Source organism: Lontra canadensis, unplaced genomic scaffold (genome assembly GCF_010015895.1).
Source record: "Lontra canadensis isolate GAN:19392208 unplaced genomic scaffold, GSC_riverotter_1.0 scaffold10, whole genome shotgun sequence".
NCBI classification, from domain to species: domain Eukaryota; kingdom Metazoa; phylum Chordata; class Mammalia; order Carnivora; family Mustelidae; genus Lontra; species Lontra canadensis.
In genome coordinates, this window is record NW_022631004.1 from 9,838,777 (window position 1) to 9,858,799 (window position 20,023).

A 20,023-nucleotide genomic window follows, 5' to 3' on the forward strand; every position below is an offset into this window, starting at 1 on the left:
AGGGAGTAAGTGTATTGTAAAGTTTCAGATTTAGGTCAAAGATTTTCTGATTCCCAGATTATCTGTGAGACCCAACCTGATGATTTAGTCGCTTTTCGGTCCTTTGAACATACTGCTGCAAAATGCACCATTTCCTTTCTTTTAAACAGTCACAGAATAATATTTAACAAGAAAATAATTTTTAATTTTCAAAAAATTAAAATGATTTTCCAATATAATGGCTTAGTGTCTTTTAATACAGTTACTTCAGGGTTAATTTTTCTAGGTGAGGATGAACATCTCATGCTTTCTTCTAGGCAGTTCTTTTCTATATTTTATCATTACATCAAATGTGCATATATCACAGATTTGATTAAATAATGCTCACAGTAAACACCAACAATGGGTACACGCAGCACTGGGTTGAAAGCATTGTAAAAGCCAGCAGCTGTTCTATGTAAGGGGCTAATTATGCATGATGAGTGTCTAATTTGAGAGCAACACAGAGCTCATTTCATCTAAACAGCAAAGTAATTGATGTGACACACTCAGTGTATCGCTTATGGATTTTTTTTAATTGACCTTACAAAGTATAAAGATGACGAACGAGTGGATGCCACTCACTGTTCTTGACTCAGGAACCAGGGAAGGGGGTACATTTTCTTTGGGGCAGGACTTTTGACTTGTGCATACTGCTGAATGATTCTGAACACTTCACTACTTAAGTAGTGATTTCTTGGTTCAGTACCAAGGCTGTACATTGTAATGGAAGATCACTTAGGCCTTTCCTCTACACACCTGCCAAATGTAAAAGGTACTTAGTGGTGTGAACATGTTGACAAATTCAGAAAACCAACCACAAAATTCTCCTTTAACAACTTGTCTCATATTTATGAAAAAGGGTAATTGAAGTGTATCTGATGAAATAAATATTTTAAGCCTGACTAAATGTAAAGCATGACTGATCCTGATTTCTTAAGTTTCATAAATTATTACAAAGCAGCAGCATCTGTTTGTCCTCGGTTTCTCGCATTCGAAGGTGGCCCGCATCAAGCGGTACACTGTCCCCGAATCCGCAGAGGCCACTCTGCCCTTTGCTGTGCTCTGTATATGCTCAGCTCGGCGATAACAGCATTTCCATCTTGCTTATCGCTTTACCCAAACTGTCTTTTCCAGGGCCTGGCCCATAGTTGGCAATCAAAAAGAATGTGTTTTGCATGAAGAATGAATGGATAGAAATACGCAGTTAAGATTATCCAGTTGCTTTGAGCTCTAATGATGTCATATCTAAGGAATTCAGGGGACAATTCCTTATGATTTCCGTTTATTCCTAATATATTTTTTTTTTTTTTTGGCTTCTACAGGAGAAGCAGCATAAGTCACACCTGATTAGGAGAGACTCTTAGAAGGTCTCATCTAATCTAAGAAGATTAACTCATCCAGACTGATGTACTGTCCCCAGATAAATGGTATGACCACTTATGGGAAAGAAAACATGCTTTTGAAATGAATAGACTTCGGCTTGTATACCATGATACTTAAGCTCTCTGAGCCCCACGTCCCTTGTTTTAATATTCACCTTGAAGAGTTGTTTTATTAGATGATAAACAACTGTAAACTCACTAGCATCACACCCAACAACATAGTAGGTCTGGATTACATATTAGCTTCCCTTTTCTTTATAGCTATTTATATAGAACATTGTTATATTCATATTGAGAATTTGAGGGAAAGAATTCTTAAGAATCCATTAAAGTATTAATCTTCTCTTTTAAATTTACTGTAACCCATGAATTGTACGTGATTCTGCTGTTTTCACTTACAGCTTTGCACAACCTATCATCTGCTTATTTGATCTAGTGCCTACAAAACATATAAATTGCTCCTTGCCCTAGATGGACTCATTATCCAAATTAAGCGTACACACATACACATAGATTTATAGCAAGAACAGAAACAGTTACTTAAAGGAAATCAACATTAAACTCGATGGGCCATATTAAGCCCACATTAAATCCACCTGAGCTGCACTTTCCTCTTGACAGGGTAATTGTAGGGGTGAGTGGTGAGGCTGAAGTGTGAAGTGATTGCACAGATGGTTAGAGGGTAGGAGACAGGTGTTTGAATAGACTCAACCTTCCCACTAGGTTTGTCCAACCCAGTGATTCTCAATGTATTTTTCTTGCCCCACAAGTTCCATTTTTATTCATATTGGGTCTGCAGATGTCCACTGAGTAAGTGGATACAAATGAGAGTAGAGTATGCTTAAATATTAAACGTGGCATTGACATGGGCTGATCTGGCCATCAGAAAGATAATTGCGTACATGGTGTTCTTCTGTGATGAGAGACTCTTGTTTCATGCCATCAGTGGGCATGAATTCCAAAAGCTATAAGCAAGTTTGGCTGGCAGAAGAGAATCACCAAAACCTAGAATTTCTATCTGGTCATTTATGTTACAGTTAACAGTGCACTGTCTTTCCTAGTCCCTATCCCCACCGGAAAGGAATAAGAACGCGTAATAGGTCATCTTATTTGGGACTATGGGAAGACAACCGGAAGCTACATTAGATTGATTCTGGCCCTCCCAGAGACCCCTCCAACCTAACTGGCAACATTTGGCCAAAAGTTCCGGAGGCAGTCATCCTGGGGTTTTTGAAACCAGTCATCGTGCTCAGAAGTGTGGATTTTGGACACCATTGTTTCAGAATGAAGCTGGGGAACTGACGACTAATCTGAAGAAGACAGTGATTGCATAGCAGGAAAGGGGGATGTGAGACTTGCTGGGAAGGAAGTAGAGAACAAAAGATTTTATTTATTTTATTTATTTTTTTAAGATGTTATTTATTTATTGGACAGACAGATCACAAGTAGGCAGAGAGGCAGACAGAGAGAGGAGGAAGCAGGCTCCCCGCTGAGCAGAGAGCCTGATGCGGGGCTCGATCCCAGGACCCTGGGACCATGACCTGAGCCAAAGGCAGAGGCTTTAACCCACTGAGCCACCCAGGCACCCCGAGAACAAAAGATTTTAATTGTCTCCTTTATTTTATAGAAGGTGCTAGTAATGCTCCTCTTTACTGTGACTACATTCTGCCCTTCAGAAGGTTCCATCTTAACTAAAAAGGCCTGAAAATTCTTTGCTTACAGCTGCTGCAAAGGTTTGAATACTGAGCAACACGTTGCTTTCATGGGGGACAATGGCAGGCGCTGTTCTGTCATGAAAGGCTCATGAGCTGAATCTCCATCCCTACCATCCTGATGCACTCTGGAGCCCAGTCAGAGGGATTCTACCCAGGGGGAGCAGGGATTCTGTCTTCCCTGTCCGCAAACAAATGCACAGAGAACATTGTTTCGCAATTGTTTGAAATCCTTGGGATTACAAACAAGTCTAGAATGTTGGAAATTCAAATTACCCAATATACTGAGTTCTTGTCATGTAGTAGGAACCATGGCAGGTCCTGGGAAATGAGTAATGAGCAAGGTAGACCTGACCTCTATTTTCATAAGACTTACAACCAACTGGGGGTCCCAGACAGCAAACAGCTAAGTACATAAATAAGTATTAAAGAATAACGATGTGACCTGATGCATAGAAGTAAAACATGCATGGAGCACATGTAACAAAATGACCTGGTCTAGGCTGGGGGTCAGGCAAATCTCTGAGGAAAACACTATCTATCCTGACACTATCAGTACCTGACGAGTATCGGTTAGCCAGATGAAGAATGGGGAAGAGTGTTCTGATCTTAGGACAGAACACGCAAGAAGGCCCTGGGTCAGGAAAGAGTATGGCACAGTTGAACCTGAAGATGAGATACACCACAGTGAGATCATTCCTTATTGAAACTTAGGTTTATCCATTGTGCAGTGAGATGCTAATGAAAAATTGAAATCCAGGCTGAGGGGTGACATTTTTTAAAAGTTCACTTTGGATATGTAACCGAGAATTAGAAAGAGAAAATGTGGAAGTGGGGAAAGGGACTAAGAGGCTTGGATAATATTCCCAGTGAGAGACGATGGCTGCAGCCAGGATGGGGCCGTGGGAATGGAGAGAGAGGAGCATGTGTGCATCAACAGGCTTTCTCACACACTACCTGGACCACGTCCTTCCTCTCAGCTAATTAGGCCAAAGCATTGAAATCTTATCTTATTTCCTAAGAATTAACAGCTTCCTTTTCTGTAAATAGAGAACAGCAATACTCATATTGTCAAAAACAGTGTTTAGTACAGCTAGGCACTGCCAGGAAGATTCCAACAATGTAAGGTTAATTCCTGTACGTATTATAATAGATCTGAAGTGAAGCTGTGTCACTTCTACCACCTTGAATAAGGTGTCTTCTATACAGATACATGGAAAATAATCCATTGTGTGGAATGATAAAATTATAACTTGATATGATTAAATGAAACTAGGTACCTAGATATATCATAAATAACTTAACCCCCCAGAATTATAAATGCACAATATTCATTGTATTTAGACGAGCAGTCCTTCTTTACCTAGATAACTAACAGGCAATGGCTACTTAATGTCTTAGCCCACTTGTGTCCTGTCTCTCTGTCTTAGCTCAGTCCTCCCCCACTGGGCTATCTCAGTTGTCTTGTGGACTTCTCTGCATTTCACTACCTTCTGTGCTCTGTCCTCTGTTCTCCACTCCTTCCTCCTGCCTCCTCCTCTTTCCTGTTTGCTACTAGCACTCCCTTTTGCTCTTCTACATCCCTTCCACCTGTATTTTCTTGCTGCACACCACACTGATTTCTTGCCTTCCCTTCGTTCTTCACTCTTTCGCCTTTTTCTCCTCACTCATGATTTCTCTCCGGGAGACTCTGCTCCTTTTCATTGGAGAGAGGGAAGTTAAATTCCAAACCTACCCAGTCAGGAACAACACCTGTGCCTCTATTGAAGTCAAGAGAAGCTGATAGGATGAAGCAAAGAGCAGTCGCCCTACTTCTGGCAAAGCAAACCCTCTGATGGTAACGGGATTTCTCAAGGCTCCATCAGCACACGTGGTTTTTCCTACAAGGTCAGCTTTCATGTCTGAGCTCTATCATGAATGCCGCTCCTCTGGATGAGGGCATCCCTCCCCTGATGGAGGGCAAATATTAGCACATTTTCCATATACAGATATCATCACACATACAGCAAATCATGAAATAATCATCTCACACAATGTCAGTTGGAAGAATTTTAGAATTGTGAGGGACGTTGGGCAAGGTTGTAACGCATGTTAGTTTTCAAGAGTAATTAGGTATCATCTACCAGGGAGAAGACCCTACGGAGGTAGCATTAAGGATAGTTTTTTTTTATGGGTTGGAGAGGAAAGGACAGCTTGCAGGGAATGGAGAGTGACTTGGCCATCCAGGAGGCCCCTAGAAAGAAGATGCCAGGAAAGAAGGCCATCCGCATAAGGCACAGCAGACGACATAAGGGATGCCCACTCTGTGTCTGGGCATGTAGGGGAGCTGGACCAGGTATGTACAGATTTGACACCGGAGACTGTGTTCAACCACTTGTGAATTTTAGCTGCCCACATCTCAGACACCACAAAAAAAGGAATATGAAGGCTAGCAAATTTTTGTGTATTCATTCAACAAATAATCATCAAGCCTTTACTTTGTGTTAGGCACTGTTTTTGGAAGTGAGAATACAGCAGTGAACAAAACAGTTTCTGTCCTTAAGGAGCTTATATTCTCATGTAGAGGACAGATAATGAACCCTCAAACAAATAAATGTACTATTACTACTCTTACTCATACTAGTATAGCTATCACTACTACTATTACTAAAGCTACCTCTGTTTCTATACTACTACTAATGATAATTAACACTTAGGTAATCCTTACAATTAACCAAGGATTTTTCCGATTCTCTTACATACATTACCTCCCTTAATTTTCACAATCCTCTTTTTGGATAGGTACTATCATAGTAATTCCCCTTTTACAGATGAGGCATAATTAGCTTATATGCCTTCCTCAGAGTCACATGGCCCTAAGTGGAAGAGTTATATGATGTCAGTGAAAAGTATTCTGAGAAAAAATAAGGATCAGTGAATGCCATCCACAGATTTAGCCAATGGAAGTCATATGATTAGTGACAACATAATCTTTGGAATCTGAGATCTTGGATCAAGGTGCTACATCCGAGTTCTGTGATTTTAAGCAAATTCTATTGTTTTCTTTAGGCCTCACACTTGTCATCTGTTAAATGGGGATAATAAAACCTAGTGAGAGGGGTTTCTGTAAGCATAAAATAAGATTAAATTATATAACGATTATAAAGGACTCAACACAGGCCTGGCAAACAATACATGCATAATAATTAACAGGGCTTGAAGCTCAACAACAGCCAGCACAAAGTTAGGTGAAAACAAATTGCCCGTGGCTAAATGTTTCTAGGATGGGAAAGAATTATTTTTCCTTAAGGATTTAGTCACTCCAAGGGGTAAGGAATACAGAAGATTCAGATCTTCCCAAGGGAAATGGACTCTTTCAAGAAATTACTGTGTTTGGCTGATACTAGAGGGCAGAGGCTCCCCCAAGGAGTTCAGACCAGCAAGAAGGAGGGAGCAGTGAGTGTGAGAGAGAAGCTGAGCCCTAGGGATTGGGGGACTTTCCTACTGAAGGGGACCACTCTGGCCAGAAGGGATCACCCAGCCCCTCTTAGTCACACAACACAGGCTAACAGTGGAAGGGCTGGGGACAGCCTTAGCCTTGTTCCTGAACGATATCTTACCTGGTGAAATATAGGTGAATCTTTATAGAGATCTAAGAGGAGGGAACGTGGCCAAACGTGGATATCTGTTTTCCTTAGTCTTCTATGACCTCATATCCCTGCCTTTTGCTTTTCCCAGACCTGCTTTTTTTGGCAGAACCCCTGATGGTATTTACCATTATTGTAATAGGAAAAAAATAAATGTTTGTTGCCTTTGAAGTGCCTGTCAGTTTCTTTCTGCTCACTTTAATCATGGTCTTTGCCTATCAAACAGTTCTGCTTCATGACTAACAATCCAAGATGTGACCAAGTTCACTCAAAGGTTATCTCTGAGAGACGTGTTATTTTTGGTTGGTTGTTTGGTATACTGAAAAAAAGTTAGGCCTTGTTATCCTAGAGTGATTTTCTTGTCAATCAAAAAGACATTAGGAACCATGACCTCTGCCCATAGGCAAAATAAAAAACGTTTTGGGCCAGTGTTAAAATGTACATTGGCATTGCAATCAATGCTCATGCTTCAGAAGTGAAGATTAACGGATTTTATGCTGGATTTTGCCAATACTGTCTTCTAACATTTTTGGAAATCCATTTAGCCTGTTCATAGCATCCTTTTTTAGTGTATTAGACTGTAGTATGGCTTCAGTAGTATCTGTCTATAATTTGTATTGGGGCATTCAACCATGAGAGAATTAATTTAGTGCAATAACTTTATGGAGATGGGAGGCAAGGAGAGTGCAGTGTAAACTTTGTTATATTATAGAACATGAAGTGTTTGGTTTTTTTTTTTGAGGTTTTATTTACTTATTTGACAAAGATGACAAGTAGGCAGAGAGGCAGGCAGTGTGTGGCGGGGCGGGGAGCAGGAAGCAGGCTCACTGCTGAGCAGAGAGCCCTATGTGGGGCTTGATCCCAGGACCCTAAGATCCTGAGCCGAAGACAGAGGCTTAACCTACTGAGCCACCCAGGTGCCCCACAGAACATGAGGTTTTAACCCATGTGGTATCCTTAATGAAAATAGGAACATGGATGGAACTAGTGGGCATTATGCTAAGTGAAATAAGCCAGAGAAACACAACTACCCTTGATTTAACTTATATGTGGGCTCTAAAGAGCAAAATACTTGAATAAAAAAAAGCAGAAACAGTCCCGTAAATACAGAGAACAAACTGGTGGATGCAGGAGGGGAGGGTATGAGGGGATGGGCAAAATGAGTGGAGAGTGGGAGGTGCAGGCTTCCACACATGGAATGAATAAATCCTAGGGATGAAAGGCACAGCATAGAGAGTATAATTGATGTTATTGTGACAGTGTTGTATCGTGTCACAGGGAAACTACACTTATGAGCATAGCATTGCACGTAGAGTTGTCAAATCACCGTGTTGCACTCCTGAAACTAACGTAACATTGTGTGTCAACTATGTTTGAAAAAGTAAATGTATTTTAAAAATAGCATACTTTTTTCATACCACTCTTGATATTATTTTGATTTGTGATATTTAGTACATTTGAGAAGTATTCGAGGTGGAAGACAAGGGGGAAGAATTTCCACATGCCTATCATTATCAATGCCTCAATTAAATGCCTAGGTATGTATAATTCTTTGTTGCATACCTAATAAATACTTGCTGATGGCATATGGCTGCTGCTTACTTTTCTTGGTCTACCAGATACCCCGTGGCCACTTTTGAGTATGAGTCAGAACCAGTGCTCACAATTGCTCCTTTGGCCTGCATTTTTGGGGGTTATTATTGTTAATAATAATTTTTTTTCCCAGCTTTAACCTCCACATATTCTCTAGACTGGATTCAAATGCCTTTTAAGCTAAATTTCCTGAGACAGCCTGGAATGACTGTCACTTCTGAAATTTAAAGTTGTGCTCTTCAACCTGTGTTCTTACATGAGGGCCCAAGTAGGGACTCCGTGAATATGTGTAAGTCTATTCACAGTCCTCCCCAGAGTGAGGAATTAGCACTTTCCTCTTTTATTTGAAAGACTCTGCCCTTTGAGTCTGAAGCTATGTGGACATAGAGTTAGTGGAGAATCAGCATTTGTTAGAATGTATTGATCCCTGGGACCTTCAGAGAAGTTACAGTAAGAGACTCAAAGTGGCAAACAACACAAAAAGAACAGGGTGAAAAAAGCTTCGGGGAAACCAACCTACACACCTGAAGAGTACTTTGGGTGGTCTTTTTCAAAAAATACAAGTTAGTAGCTCCAGCCTGGATTGATGGGCTTGTAGGTACACATCCGAGCAGAACTGATTGCCTTTCAGTATAAAAAAGCCAGTTTCACATTAACTTTTCAAACATATTTTGCTGAGTTTCCAGCAAATCAAAAGCATTACTCTCTGTTTTTGAAAATTTTTAAATATTAAAAGAAACCAGTCATAGGATAGGATAATATGGGAGGAGTATTTAACAAGCAAGTTTTTCTCTTTGAAAGGGTCGCATAAATGATGAAAAAAACCACTGTGGCTTGGTGGGTTCACCTCAGCCATCAATTACTTCACTGTCTGGTATAGCAGACTCTGAATGTAATTGCTGAATTCGTGAAAGAATGTAATAACCCATGAAAAACAGACTCTGCAAAATGTTTTGAGCTTTTGGGATGCAAAAACAGGGATACTCACTTTTCCTTTTTTCCATAAGTTTGTTATAGCCCACTCTTTATAACTTCAGTGTTGCCCAAGCTGACTCTGCCTCTCTCCCTACCTGTTGCCAGTGGTGTGTTCTGAAGAGGATAGGGTGACATCCCATAGCTCAGGGGACATCTAGATGATGCTTCTTGCCCTGTATTCTGAATGTTCTTGCTCTGACCTAGAATACCTGGTTTTTCTTGGGCTGTTTGACCTCAACTATGCCCCTTGTCCTGTCATTGCTGTCCACCTGGTTTTAAATTTAGGTCTCAGCTCTGACTCTTTGATCGCCATAAACCATAATCTGTGGAGTTGTCTTGTCTCACTGTTGTGCCTTACCCAAGCTCTAAAAGTCTTAGGCCCCTAGATGGAAGTTTGGATGTCAGCTACTGAGTATCTTTTCCTACCATGTCTATGATAGTGGCTAGACATGACAGGATTCTTTCACTGCCAGTGTAACTAAATGATTTATTTCTTCTGGAACCTTCATACATTGACCAAGATACACCCAGAGCTTGAAATTCCAGGCCTCAGACTCCAGATAGTCAGCTAGAGATAAAGACGGAACCCTGACTTCAACAAAGTGCCAAAGACCAGCTGTGTCCTGATGCTCAGTAGTGCCCTCCACAGTGAGTGGTCTGAGTTCAGGAAGTAGGATTGGGGTATCAGCATTTTAACTAGACTAGCATTCCAAGACCCCAGAATGTTGCACAGAAATTCACCAGCAAATAGAGACCCTGCCATCATTTGTCCATCAGTAAATGAATTGCTGCTATCTAGGATTTCACAGCAACTTAGCCCAACTTTTGGCTCTCATGCTCAGGAGGAGATGGAGAGAAGTAGATGAAGGCTGCCCTCCAATCCGGAGCCCCAGGGCCTCCCAACCATATGTGGTTGCCCACGTGTGGAGGCCCATGTTGGAAGACAGCATCAAGGAGTCCAGATGTGCTATCCATCCTTTCCAGTCCTTGTTTATGGACAGCAGTGTCCCACATGCTGCTGTCTTACCTGAAGATGTCCTTTCCTCCTTCACGACTGAGTTGATGATGTCATGGTACTCCTGAGGCAATATAGAATAGAGGTCAAGAGCTGGGTCTTGGCGCCATACTGCCTGGATTCCAAACTTGATTCTGTATATATCACTCTGAGAACTTGAGCAATTTGCTTAGACTCCCTGGAATTCACTATCTTTCTTGTAAAGAGAAACTTCATCATTCATCAGCTACTTATTGTGCTGCTTCTTTGGAAGGGTACTATTTGGGGGTTGAGGACACAGCTGTAAAAGTGAACTAGGAAAGTTACCTGTCACCATGGAACTTAAGTTCTAAAGGGAAATAGATAATGCACAAAAATGAATGTATACTCTCAAAGAGATGAGAGCTATGCAGAAAAATAAAACATGGTAAGAGAATAAAGAGTGAGGTGGAGGGGTGCCTAGGTGGCTCAGTGGGTTAAGCCTCTGCCTTCGGTTCAGGTCATGATCTCAGGTCCTGGGATCGAGCCCCACATTGGGCTCTCTGCTCAGCAGGGAGCCTGCTTCCCTCTCTCTCTCTCTCTGCCTGCCTCCTGCCTACTTGTGATCTCTCTGTCAAATAAATAAATAAAATCTTAAAAAAAAATTTCCTGGTTCTTTCAAAAAAAAAAAAAAAGAGCGAGGCGTATTATTTTAGATGACGTAATCATAACAGTCCGCTCTTAGGAGATGCCGTTTGACCATCCGTCTGAATGCAGTGAAGAATAAGCCATGCATGTAACTGGCATTCCTTTCAGAGAAAACTCCAAGTGCAAAGACCCTGAGGCTGAAATTTGCCTGGGATAATGGCATTACCTGTTACATACAGTTACTGTGAGGTTAAATGGCTAATTCATTTAAGAACTTTTAATAGACTCTGTACATAAATGTTTCTTGCTAAAGGCTGGTTGTTAGTATTATCAGACTGCTTCAGATACTCTGGCCCAGCTAGTCCCATTGTAGCTGGGATAGATGGTCCAGTTAGGCTACCCTGATGGCTGGGGACATGGCCACCTGCTGCTTCCTGCCGGTAAAACTGCTGGGTGTGTGTAACATGTAGAGAAGCTGGTGTTGTGTCTCTCTTCTGCTGCCCATTCTTCCTCCTATATCTTGGTTTCCACTAGCTAGACATCCTTTCAGTTCCTTAAGTCAGCTCTGCCATCTGCTTTGCATGAGATTTCTGTCACCAGTAGTGCCTATATCACCTACCAAGCCGCAGGCCACTCTCCGTCATGGTGCCAGGGATCCAAGACGATTATTTATCATATAGGAAGATGCCTTTACTCACAGAAGATTGCAGCCAACACATATTTAACTGGGGCCTGTGTTTTGTCAAATAGAAAACCTCCCTCTTTAAGTGTAAATGAAAGAATAAAGCCACCAAAATATGGGTGGAGTTCATTCCTTTGAATAGACCACCCGTCTATTCAATGGGGGTGTGGTGATCTTATGTAAGAAAATGGACAAACCCCCCACAGACCTACCACTGCCTCAGTGCTTTCACCATTTGAGCCTTGCACCTGCTCCCACAGGCTCATGACCTTCTGAAGCTGCTCTGTCGAATTTTTTGTGATTTGTCATTTTTAAAGAAGATTATACTTGTTGGTGCTCACAACCTCGTCCGTGTTTGGAAAAGTGACAAGTAGAGAATGGCCCTCTAGTCATTCCTCGGTCTGGCTGTGCACATGGTGGATTTAGTGTTCAGGGATGTAAGAGGCTGGCTGCCCACCAGACTTGCTTAAGGAATACATCTTATATGATCTTCTGTGCCAGATCCGCTAACATGACATCCCATAGTCAATAATAATGTCAACTTCAACAGATATTGTGAGCTTATTCAGAGCTAGATGTTATGCTAAGACTTTTCATTTTTTTAATCTCATTTCAACCTCACAACAGTAATATTTAACCCAGATACTCCATACATCAGTAGGCTACAAGATCCCACCTCCCATTAATACCCAAATCTCAATAACGTGGGTCTCTAACCTCTTGTCACTATTAGATGTCCAACATCCTTATCAGTTTCCCGTCCATGAATTTTTTGGATATCTGTGCCATATGGGTCTGGATTTGGGCCACTCCTGCCTGGGTTTTTCTGCAGGTCTCTTTTTCTTGCCCCAAGACTTGTTTCACTCAAGCCACCTGCTACTAATCTCCCTGGCACAGCTCTGTCTCAAGTGTAGGCTCAGACGCTTCCCATATTTCCCTACTGTCATAGGGAAGATCAAAATGTAGTATTTTAGTGAGACTCTTATGATAGTTTTGGGGAACAAAAAGGAATAATACACAGAGGACTTAAAATTGATGATTAGATATGATTGCTCTCAGAATCTTCAGGCATAGGCCCCTTAGAGGCCCTTTCTGAGGCCATAGCCCCTACAATGCACTGATGTTCTCACTTCTGTTGTCTGATGTGTTGGTAGAGGCCAGTTTGTGCTGGCAATAAGACCACCTTGCAAATCCACCCTGTACTGATTCCAAACCTCTTCCTTTTCCAGTTCTGAACAGAGGAACGGTTATCCCATATTATCTACAAGCCAATCCTTGGGATCTCATTTTCCATGACAGGATGAAGAACATCCTCAGGGGTTTTCCCTAAGGCCCCCTATTAAAGGCAATGCATAAAAATGCAGCAAACCAACATTAGGACATTGCCCAATTTCTGAGTTACTCTCTATCAACTCACTTCATATACAAGATATTAACAAGTGTCCAAATTTAGCTTCAGCTTTACCAAACAAGACCCTTATAGACATAGTCTAAGACTATAGACATAGTCTAAGACTAAGTCAGCTGCCAGAGCCTACCTGACACCTTCCAGTCTCTGCTTCCAGCCTCTGCCATGTTTAGTACATACAGTAGTTCCCCCCTTACCTGCAGTTTCACTTTCTACACTTTGGGTTATCCACTGTCAACCACAGCCCCGAAGCAGAAGACCCTCCTCCTCACATATCGTCAGAATAACGGTAATAGCCTAACACTAACATTACAAAGCCCATGTCATTCACCTCACTGCGTCTCAGCACATAGACCTTTTTTTCATCTCATCATCACAAGAAGAAGGGTGAGTACAGTACAGTAAGATACTTAGGACCGCATTCACATAACCTTTATTACAGTATATTGTTATAGTTCTATTTTATTGGTAGTAATTGTTGTTAGTGTCTTACTGTGCCTAATTTATAACTTACATGTTATCAAAAGTCCATATGTAGAGGAAAAAGCATAGTGTATATAGGGTTTGGTACTTTTCCTGGTTTCACACGACTCCTGGAGGTTTTGGAACCTACCCTCCACAGATGAGGGGAAAACGACTGTATTACTCTATTTAATTCTCACCACAGCCCTGTGGAATAGGTATCATTGGTGTGTTTGGGGTTCTTTTTTTTTTTTTTTGTCATTTACTAGAAAAAAATGTGATGAGATTAGCTCTGTTATTAAGTCCATGTAACAGATAAGGAAACCCAAGTTTAGAAAGGTTAAATAACTTGCCTAACATGACAGACATTTGTCCAGAGGGCAAGTGTATACTGAACATCTCTTCATCCGATACTACCTTCTTTGTCAAAGATAACTTACCACCCCGTGAACTCCTTAGTCATTCCATGATCTACCACTGTGTCCAGTTTGGTTTCTAGCTTTGGACCAGGCTGTTCAAATGCATAAGCTTTGGTCTCCAGATCTGTACCCATAGATTAGTCACTAAATAAGGCAAATATCATGTTTTTAAAATGTGCCCCTCCTCTCTTATCACTCATGGACAGCACAGCCCTCACCCCTCAACTTTGGGGTCTCCACACGGACCTTCTCTGACTCCCCCAGCCACAGAGACCTTCCTTCTCTGCATTGCTCTAAGCATGTCTTTCTATTTTTCTTAAGCTGCATAACATGGCATTTTATTCTGTATTATGAAAGATCTTTATTAATCACTGCATAGTACCCCACATTGTTGCCCTATGCTTTTTATTCCTATGGTTAACTTGTCTTCAGTATAAAACTAAAACTCCCTTGAAGGTAAGGGACATGTCTTAACCTTCTTTTGTGTTTTCTCCAAGGAATCAAATGTTATACTAACTTTATACAGAATACTAAATGAATATTATCTCAATATATTGTTGACGAGAATTAACCAAAAAGAAATGAACTGGTATAAATAATCTGATGATATCTCATAAAATGTGTTTTGAATTATTTTTCATATGGCCAATAAATTTTAAGAGCTATAAACTGTCAGTGGTAATTCTAGAAGCAAGTAGTAAAAAGTCTTTTTATCTTTAACTAAAAAAATAATTAAAAAGAAATGACTCTCCATAGTTCATAAATAGATGTTGAAAAAGGAAACCTACATACATATATAGTTTTCAGTAACTTGAAAAAAGAGTTAAAATAGTTTCTTAGGGTTTCCAAATAAGTGTCCACATATTAATTACTAGGTGGTCTTTTCTCAATGTGATCCTTGTAGTCATTAAAAAAAAAAAAAAGGAGGGTAGCGTTTTGGTTTGATTTTGGTGACTACTGTTTGATAGAGGCAAATGCCAAAACCTCTTTTTGAAGCATTTCAGTTTAATGAGAAAGTTTTTAACATACATTTAACAAAATAGTGAAAAAACAAAAAAGCTCAACTATTTTACTATCTGCTTGGTGAACAGTACCTTCTCTCTGCATTTTTGGGAAACAGTGCCGCTTTCTGATTATAAATGGTGTGTCTTCTGTCTTGTTTCTTGATGTTTCTGGAGTTTAAAAAAATATCTTATGGTTAATTTCAGCCTACTTCAGGAACATTAACATATGAAGCCAAAGATTATCTTGCCATGGGCCATTGCTATGCCCCTAAATAATATAAATTTGATCAAAATCAGATATTGAAGTAGACAACATTCACTGGAAAGTTTTCATTTCGTTCTTATTTTCTTAAAATCCCTAGAAACTTGTTTATTTCAGTAAGACCCCACCCTCTTCCAAACACATCAGCCTTTCGAAAGCTTTATTTAAATGCCTCTGCCAAATGAAAGGCTCCTTTCATGCCATTTCAAGCCCTGAAGTACCAAAAGGGTAAATAACTTGAAGTATCATTTTTGACTGACTTGACTTTGAAATAGGCACAGCCAGCGTAAACAGCTTCTCAGCCGTGAGAAGCTTCCCTGCCTCTCTAAACAGTTGCCCCCGTTATCTGCTAATATCGGTAACAATGATAAACACCTTAATTCACTGGATTAATGAGTTAGAGCCAATAGAAAAGGACAAAAACCCATAACTTTTCCACAAACTTAGTTAAATGTCAAGGTTTTTAAAGGCCTAGTTAGCAAGTATATTAGATGAGATATGTCAGTTTCCCAATTTACGACTCTGACTTGTCTCTTGTGATTCCTTATAGCCTCTAGCCATTCTCCTCTTACCTGAGGCATTCTCTGGCAAAAACCTGATGCTTCCAGTCATTCTGCATTCTTGTGTTTCTTCAAAAATAATTGGACAGGCACCTTTCCATAAACAATCATCATTAGTTATATACGGTACACAGATACGAATACCACACAAATAAGTTTCAATGGAATGTCTTGAGCCAAATAGTAGTAATTTGGCCTGCATGTTACAGATGTGATTGACAGAGAGTTAATGCACTTAGCACTTTTCCAGGAGGCTCTGAGTATTAGCTCCTTGATGCTCAGAAAGTCCTGCTCCCAGAAAAGTGACATAGACATTGACCACTGAGTTTGTTGCTATTCAATAGCCGGTTCCGTTTCCAGACTCTATGATTAAAGTCATTATAGGAACTGTCAGCAGGGGGGAAGAAATGGAAACTGTCACAAGAAGCCACTGTCTGAAATGTTAAAGATTCCCATGTTTAACGGTTTTAAAGCAGGGGATTTTACCTAATGAAGATCAACCTAAATTGTAAAGCTGCAAGCTCCAACTAGTTTCCGCGAGGTTGATTAACAGTCCGCCTTTTTATCTTTTCTTTTAACCTTCTTGGAAAAATTCCGAAATAATCAAAATAAAAATAAACCTTTGTACTTATGGCTATGAACAAAGTTTACAACAAAAAGGAATTGATATCTTTCAAAGATCTCTTCTTAGAAGCGTGCACCTTCTTTGGAAGAGATTGATGAAATGGAAGTTTAAACGGACTGGAAGAGCACATACCGTGACAGTTTTTAGTAATTACTTTCATATCCAAGGACCGCGATAATGCAGTGTTCAGTAGAACGCAGTATTTGCAATCAGACGGTGACTTGGGCATGTTTGCAAGTTGCTGCTATCTCTTTCCCCCCTTTAATGTTATCAATAAAAATTCCTCGTTTATACTTAGGATTTATTACTGTTTCACAATCTCACAGAGCATTGGATATACAGACTATTAAGAGGATATATAAGTTAAATTTCGGGGGAAATTCATTAATTGAAAAAAATGGACTCTGAATACATACACGTGTTTATTAATACTATTAGATTTCTAATTAATATTTTATCTCATTTGGTACTGTCTTTTCAAGCAAATGGGAGGTCTGAGAAACTGTCACAGATCAGCAGAGCCTGCGGAGACATGATGATTAAGTGTAATGTGGTATCTTGATTGGGATTCTAGAACAGAAAAGACACGTTAGGAAAAACTAGTAAAACTGTAATAAAGTGCAGAGTCTAGTTAACCGATATGGATTCCTTTATTATGACAAATGTGCAATAGCAATTAGGGTTGCTGTGGGATGGATGTACACTAAAAAACGATTTATTGTCATCTGAAATGCAAATGTAACTGAGTGTCCAGTACTTTATCAGCTAAACCTCGAAACCCTAATAGTAATGTCAGCTTTAATGATAGAAGAAACTGGATGAAGGGTATGCAGGAACTGTCTGATATCTTTGCAACTTTTTTGTAAATCTAAAGTTATTCTAAAATAAGAAGGATATTTAAATTTTTTAAAAGCAAATAAGCATAGCGCCCATGAAATATATTTTGCTTTACGATTTTAGTTGGAACACTTTACACGTCTAAGGAAGACTAAAAATCTGACATCAGCCTAAAGATTTTTTTTGTTTGTTTTCAATATGTAAACAAGTTTGCCCTTTAAAAAATGTATGTTTTAACCCCATTTGCCAGTGAGAAGAGAGCCTAATACAAAAACACTAACGGCAATATTCTTCTATTTATTTTTCTTTCCTCACCTGCTATGCCAGGTTTTGACATTAAGAATATTGTGTTTGATATTTTCTGCATTAAAAACCACTTTAGGCTTTGGTTCCATTTTACTCCCAGTCAGAAAGATCAGAAAAAGCTCAAGTCACACTGTAAGAAACTTTATCCACTGAATGAGACATTATCCATTCCACGAGACTGCAAATCAAAGAGTATCTCTTAGGCTGCTTAAAAATTCATTTTAAAATCTGATCCTGATTGTACTTTTATGGTAATCTCATACCATCAATCATCCTTTTACCTTTAGTCTCTGGGTCCAGCACTCTCCCCATAGATCTCATTCACTCTACCTCATTATAATTCTGTAGGTGAGAAAACAGGGGAAGAAACCTTAACAGAAAATGAGAGAAAGATGTAAATTTCTTGAGAAAAGTCAGGTTCACTAAGAAGCAGAGCTAATGATATGTTCTGATCTTCCCCTTTTTTTGTAATTAAAAGATGGGAGGAAAAACGGACCCCAAAAAGGCAAAAAGCCTGTCTCCCATGCAAATCACGGATTTGTAATGTGCATTTGGTCTCACCAATACACCTTATAGTTTTAAGCTGTCAGGGTTCTGACTTTCTTCCGCCATTTGAAGTGAACAAAAGAAATATTTTTGAAACTTATGAGAACTTTTCTTCCATTGTGTGATGTTTGCCTGCCCTTCCCCAGCGCTGCCTCCTTCCCAATTTTGTTTTCAGGGAGCAGAATTATCAGAGTGCAGAATTACCAGCAGGCAGCTACCAGCCCCACAGAGCAGGCCCTGCTCCAGGTGTATGGGTTCCCCTAGAGTTACGGGAAATCGATAATAGAACTTTAGTTATTATTCTCCATCTGGCAATGCATATATGCCTGCTGCAGCTAACAATTAATCACGGGAAGGGAAGAGCGTGGCTGTGTGTCAGCCGGAAAGCGCTCGTGGCAAGTGGAATGATTTCTAACATCCAGTTTAAGTCAAGCCTTCATTCAGCCTTTTCAGCATGATTCAATTTTACTAACAATAAATGTTATATTTTTGCTCCATTGATTTGAATGCTGACTCCGGTGTAAAGCATATTTCTTAGAGCAACAAGGAATGTAGCAGATAATAAACTCGGCAGAGCAGCTCAGCCTTCGTACATTTAGATTGGAATAAAAAAAAAATGGCCATTAACTGCAAGGGAAGGGACGGATTTCTCTGAAGTACCAAGTCCAGCTGCACTCTCATTTCTAACATCTTTAACAAAATGTTGCCATAAACCACAGAATTCCAATAATAGCAATAATCCCTCCAAAATGGGTTGTTACCAGCAGTTAGTGACCAGTTTCTTAGTTAATGGCCTGAGGGGAAAGGCTTTAAGAAAAGCTGTATTCACTATTTCCTCTCAGGCAATTTCACTGGATGCATTAAACTGCATTTTCCTTGGGATTTCAAAATGTTTGTGCTCTGACAAGGCACTCCTCATAACGTCTTTTGATTAAATCTCCATCTCCACGGTCTTGCGAGGAGAGAATCAGCAACACATCCAAGCGTGGGAGAGCGCTATTTCAAACAGCCTGTTAATTAACAACAAATTTCATTCTGAAATAATATAAAAATATATGTGCTGATAGACTCCCGCGGAGCGTCTTTGTTCATGAGTTAACGCCCTCCGCCATCCGCTGATGGGCTGTAAATTGGCCCTCCGCTCATTCATTTGTTCCTGGAGATAATCATCCCCGCCGTCTTTGCGGGGTTACCGTGAAGATCACAAGAGACTGTGTTTGGGAACGAGAATGAAACCGACGTGGTGCTCTGTACTGGGGAGACTGGGGTTGCCAGCCAGCCAGCTCCCGCCTTCATCGGTAGTGACCGCCAGAGCAGACTGGTGAATTCTCAACGTGCCCAAGGGGTTGAATTTGAACTATTTCAAAAGTGGTTGAGGGTGGGAGTGCGGAAGTGCCCAAGGAAATGAGTGTTCAGGAACTGCTGCTGGCAAAGGTCTGAACCCACTCAAATTTAGACTGAAAATTCAAGATTTAAGAGATTCGACTGTCATTGTAGGGCTTATAAAACGCCAGCCCCGCTTCTTCTGAAAATGTAAACTTTTTATCAGGTGTCATGAAACAGGCTAGTTTCTGTTAGAAATAAATTGTACCTGAAAACTGTACATGCAAATTAGCTCAGGCCCTTAGATTGAGACTTTGAAGTGACTACAAGGAGTTTTTAAATTCTGCAAATGAAATAATAAGATTCTAATAATAATTAATATTGGGGCAAACTGCCCGTTCCCATTCTTATTTGGCATCCTAATACATATGCAGCAAAGGTGTTTTACTAACATATTTGGGAATCGCTGACCTAAACATGTATCAGGTAATAACACGGTACACCATAGCTGAAATCTCCATAACTGAATGATGATAATAGCGATAATAATGATAATTTTAACATTTGCTTCTCAGGAACTCCAAAATAGTATTTCAGATGCCACCCTTTTTGATGCATTGTTTTTCCTGATTACACCTAACATAGTTTCTTCTCCTGAT

The 20,023-nt window shown here is 40.2% G+C and overlaps 1 pseudogene; it reads right to left on the minus strand.

The window, feature by feature from the left end:
* Positions 1 to 552: 552 nt before the first annotated feature.
* LOC116866503 lies at positions 553 to 5,014 on the minus strand (annotated as a pseudogene).
* Between the last annotated feature and the right edge of the window lie 15,009 nt (positions 5,015 to 20,023).